General features: G+C 44.8%; 1 non-coding gene across 1 annotated transcript; it reads right to left on the bottom strand.

The window, feature by feature from the left end:
- LOC130460415 (small nucleolar RNA R71) lies at positions 1 to 103 on the bottom strand. Its single transcript, XR_008920288.1, has one exon. It is a non-coding gene; the product is annotated as a small nucleolar RNA R71 (small nucleolar RNA).
- Between the last annotated feature and the right edge of the window lie 5,176 nt (positions 104 to 5,279).

The following is a 5,279-nucleotide window of genomic DNA, read 5'->3' as shown; positions in this document are numbered from 1 at the left end:
ATCGCCACAAAATCCAATCCTTTGAGCAAAGGCGAGACGAGTCACTTTTCGAAGCTTGGGATCGTTTTAAAGAGTACCAAAGGGAATGCCCTCATCATGGGATTCCTAACTGGTTGTTACTTCAAACCTTCTACTTGGGGTTGAGCCCAAGTTCAAAGATAAGTCTAGATGCGGGCGCGGGAGGTCCCATCATGAACAAGACCGAAGATCAAAATGAAGAGATAATTGAGGACGTGGTCCAAAATTATCAAGCTTGGCACGTTGGTGCAAGGGACTATGATGGCAAGGGAAGGAATGATGATGGTAAAGGATCGGTTTATGCTATGGAGCAAGCTAGGATCATTGAGAAGCTTAGCTCGAGGTTGAAGAAACTTGAGAGCACGCCAAGCCAACCACCATCACCATCTACAATTCCACCTCCTTCGTCCACTCTTCTCACTAAGGGGGAGATCAAGGTTAGTTCCTATGACACTATGCCTCCGGGCACTTCTTTTTGTGATAATTGCCAAGATTATGGTCACTTCCCCAATGTATGCCCCTTGGTTCATAATGTGTCTTTTGTGGATTATGGCCCTTCGTATGAAGGTGATTTTGATATGGAATATGCTCATGCCTTGAATGAGAGGTCTAGAAACGATAACCCCAACAATCATAATTTTGCTAGGAAACCTAGAGGGCCCCCTATGTATGGTTCCCACCAAGGCTATGGCCAAGGAAGTGGGTATAAAAGCCAAGGCCGAGGTGGGTATAGAGCGCAAGGCTATCAAGGCCAAGCACCCTATGGTTAATCTCAAGGTTTTGGCAATCAAGGCCAATACAATCAAGTTAGTTATAATCCCAACCATCAAGGTGGAGGGGGTTATAACTACTCTTATGGGCAATTTAGGGGTTCCTCTAGTGGGGGTTATCCATTGAACTCGGGAGGTCCATATGGTGTGTCTCAACTCCTACCTCCCGGATTCAATGGACCAAGGACCTTTGGCAACCAATATAAACCAAACCTTAGTGGTTATGGCAATGCACCTCCACCACTCCCGCCTCTCAAGTCTAATCTTGAGGCTCTCATGGAGTCGTTTGTGGGGGCGCAAGCCAAGAAGAATTTCGAGTTTGAGGATGGATTCAAGCAATCCAATACTCACTTGAAGATGATTGATACCCAATTTGCTCAACTTGCTAATACCATTAAGGAACATCATGTGCATGCTAGTCTATCACCCCAAAGTCAAGTTCCAAAGAAAATGAATGCCATAGTGACAAGGAGTGGGAGAATTTTAGATGATGTTCCTAGAGCGAATAAGTTTTCTAAGTCCAATGGGAAGGATCAAGAGGGAGTCGTTGAGTCTAGCAACAATGATGTGGTAGAAGAGGAGCCTCCCATCGATGATGTGGGAGATACTCCTATACCAAAAGAGGCAACTCCTCTACCTCTCCCCACTCCTAAACTTCCCTACCCCAAAGATTCATAAGGCACAAGTTAGATGTGCAATTCTCAAAATTCCTTGATGTTCTTCGACAATTCCATATCACTATCCCCTTTACGGATGCGTTGAAACAAATGCCAACCTACTCAAGATTTCTTAAGGAAATCTTGAGTGGGAAGCGAGATTGTGACGTAAAGGAGACGGTGAACCTCACCGAAAATTGTAGTGCTATTATTCTTAACCAAATGCCACCCAAACTCAAAGACCCGGGTAGTTTTTCTATCCCTTGTGCTATGAAAACGCTTGAAATAAGCAATGCTTTGTGTGATTTGGGTGCTAGAGTTAGTTTAATGCCTTTTTCGGTGTATACCAAGCTTGAAGTTGGTGATCTTGTCCCAACCAACATTACATTGCAACTTGCCGACCGTTCGGTCAAATACCCTATTGGCAAGATTGAGGATGTACCCTTGAGAGTTGGTGGATTTGTGATCCCCGTCGATTTTGTGGTCCTAGACATAGATGAGGACGTGCATGTCCCCATTATTCTTTGTCGCCCATTTTTGGCCACGGCGGGGGCCATTATTGATGTCAAGCAAGGGAAAATTACTTTGAAAGTTGGGAAGGATAGTTTGTTTTTTGACTTGAACAAGGCCATGAGTTATCCTAGTTCTACTAAGGAGAAATGTTTCTTGGTCGACTCTTTTGATCCCTTAGTGTATGACATGCATGAGCACTTGCTCACTACTAATGATCCACTTGAGTGTGCTCTTTTTAATAGAGAAATCTTAAGTGATTTAGGGGTTGAAAGGGCAACCTACAAGGAACAATTGGATTCTACCTCACCTTGCGCTCAACCGGAGCAATGCTTGATTGTGCTTGATCGAAATGAAGCTTCGGATAATCATGAATGTCGAATTGGTAAGGAAGCTCCTAAGGTAGAGCTAAAACCTCTACCTTCGAGCTTAAGGTACGTCTTTCTCGGTCCAAATTCTTCTTACCCCGTTATTATCAACTCTTCTTTAGACGACGAGCAAGTGCTCAAGCTCACTAATGTTTTGAAACGTCATCAAAGGGCTTTGGGCTACACCATTGATGATCTGAAAGGTGTTAGCCCAACACTTTGCATGCATCATATCGAGCTTGAGGACGATGCTCTCCCACATCGTGAAAGGAAAAGAAAACTTAATCCACCTATGGGAGAGGTGGTTAAGAGGGAAATCATGAAACTTTTGGCGGTAGGGATTATCTATCCTATTTCAAATAGTCGATGGGTATCCCCGGTCCATGTTGTCCCCAAGAAGGGTGGGATGATGGTAGTGAAGAATGCACATGGAGAACTCATTTCCACCCGGACCGTAACTGGGGGGCGCATGTGTATCGACTATCGCCAACTCAATCTTTCTACAAAAAAGGACCACTTTCCTTTACCATTTATTGATCAAATGCTTGAACGGCTAACCAAACACAAGTATTTTAGCTTTCTTGATGGGTATTCCGGGTTTTTCCAAATTCCCAACCCGGAAGACCAAGAGAAAACTACATTTACTTGCCCTTATGGGATATTTGCCTATAGGAGGATGCCTTTCGGGCTTTGCAATGCCCCCGGGACGTTCCAAAGGTGCATGATGAGTATCTTTGGTGACATGCTCGAGGAAGAAATGGAAGTGTTCATGGACGACTTCTCGGTGGGGGGTGCTTGTTATGATGAGTGCCTCATCAATATTGGAAAGTGTCTTGAGAGGTGTGAAAAGGTTTACGTGGTTCTCAATGGAAAAAAATTTCACTTCATGGTGGAGGAGGAATTGTTCTAAGGCACAAGGTCTCTCACCATGGTATAGAGGCAGATAGAGCGAAAATCAAAGTCATAGAGAAGTTTCCTCCCCCGGTGAATGTTAAGGGGATCCGGTCCTTTCTTGGGCATGCCGGAATCTATAGGCGGTTCATTAAAGACTTTTCATTGATTGCTCGGCCTCTCACAAACCTCCTCCAAAAGGAATGTGACTTTCACTTTGATGTCGCGTGTCTCAAGGCCTTCAACACAATCAAGGGTGCCCTTATTTCTACTCCTATAGTTCAAGCTCCGGATTGGTCTCTTCCTTTCGAGTTGATGTGTGACACAAGTGATTTCTCGGTTGGGGGAGTCCTTGGTCAACGAAAAGACAAAAAGCTTCATGTGATCTATTATATGTCTAAGACTCTTAATCAAGCACAAGCCAACTACACCACGACTGAGAAGGAATTTCTCGCCATTGTGCATGCCTTTGAAAAGTTTAGGACCTATTTGGTAGGATCAAAGACAATTGTGTACACGGATCATGCGGCTATTCGATATCTTATGGCGAAAAAAGAGGCCAAAGCGAGACTCATTTGTTGGGTACTCCTCCTTTAAGAATTCGATGTGCACTTCATTCTTGCTGGTTTGGAGGCTTGGGATCCAAACCATCATGTCTTCCGCTTTGGAAAAAATGAGGTATGTCCCCTCCCTGAAGAGTATAGTGCCATATTGGGGTGGCCCGTTATGTCGGAGCCATGCATGCCTAGTGTTGAAGAACACTTTTTCTTGGGTTTTGAAAGATATTTGGGCTTGAAGCCTCCACTTTTGAGTGCTGTTGTATATGGAAGAGGGGTGAATTTGTCCCTCCTTGTCACCTATTTTGCTGGGCTTGATGTCCCCAAGGTTTTCCGCTTGAGGGCCTTGAGTTCTTGTATCTTTGCTCGCTTCCTCTTTTCGAAACAGGGGTTTGGCAATGGTGATGCTTCCCTAATAGAGATTGTTGAGCAATTTGCTAGTGGCCTGGACCCAATGCCGCTCGTGATTGGCGAAACATTGATGGGCCTTGATATGTTGAAGTCAGACCCCACTTCTTTGCCATCGGGAAGCCCGGTATTACTCCAAGTAAGGATCTGGAGCTTTCTTGTATATTGAATTTGTATATTGTATCTTGAAGGTTGAATTTTGAATTGCTTTTTTGTATACTCCCCAAGGTCTGGCTTATGGAGAGGCTCATGCTGGTGGCACCACCGGAGAACATGGAAAGCTATAATAGAAAAGGGTTCACTATGCGGCCCATGGTGTATGGTCGGCTTTCATTGGATGAATGGCGATGTGCACTCTTTGGAGTTGAATCTTGTATAATGTGGGTGGTTCCTTGGTGGGGAATTGTTGCTATGAAACATGCCCCAAGTTCTACTTCTTTGAGGGTGCTAAGCATCACAATGTTGGTCTTCTACTCGCCTGCAAGAGTGATGAGATAGTATGGCTTGAAACAAGAAATCCCTGATTATGCTGAAGAGAACCCGAAATCTGTTGCGCTGAATGTAAATCGACTTGAAGTTTGGAGGCGGTACTGGGTCGCCAAACCATTCTTGAGTGTTCAATACCCGCCTGAGCCTTTTACTCTGTCCGCGGGGTACATTGTATGGATGAACGGCCCAAGCCAGAGGGACATTTCTCTCTCCGGACCAGCTAGAGTCCGAGGTTCTAGAGTTAGACGCCCTGCATCAACTGGTCATGAAGAAGGTGACGGGAGTGTGGCCCGTCCGGTGCTTGACCGTTCTGAGTCCAAAGGAGGTTCGTCATCCTTCCGTCTTGGAAGACTAGCAAGTTCCTTCTCTCGCCGCTTGGGCAAAGGGAAGATTGATGAATAATTGTGGGATTAGCCAGGGGATAGTGCTCAAGGTGCCAAGACTCAAGAGCATAGTCGCCTAACCCTAGATCTTTGTAGGCTAATGTGTTTGAAGTTGTACTAGAAGGAATTGTGTTTAAGAATGTGTTTAGAAAATGTGTTTAGGAAGTGTGTTTAGTGGAAGTGAAAAGGGTTTGAACTTTGCTTCACTTGATTCCAACCTTGTTTTTGA

This window comes from Spinacia oleracea, chromosome 4 (assembly GCF_020520425.1).
Source record: "Spinacia oleracea cultivar Varoflay chromosome 4, BTI_SOV_V1, whole genome shotgun sequence".
In the NCBI taxonomy this organism is placed as follows: Eukaryota; Viridiplantae; Streptophyta; class Magnoliopsida; order Caryophyllales; family Amaranthaceae; genus Spinacia; species Spinacia oleracea.
The sequence above is the reverse complement of the archived record's forward strand: the minus strand, read 5'-3'. Positions and strand labels throughout refer to the sequence as shown.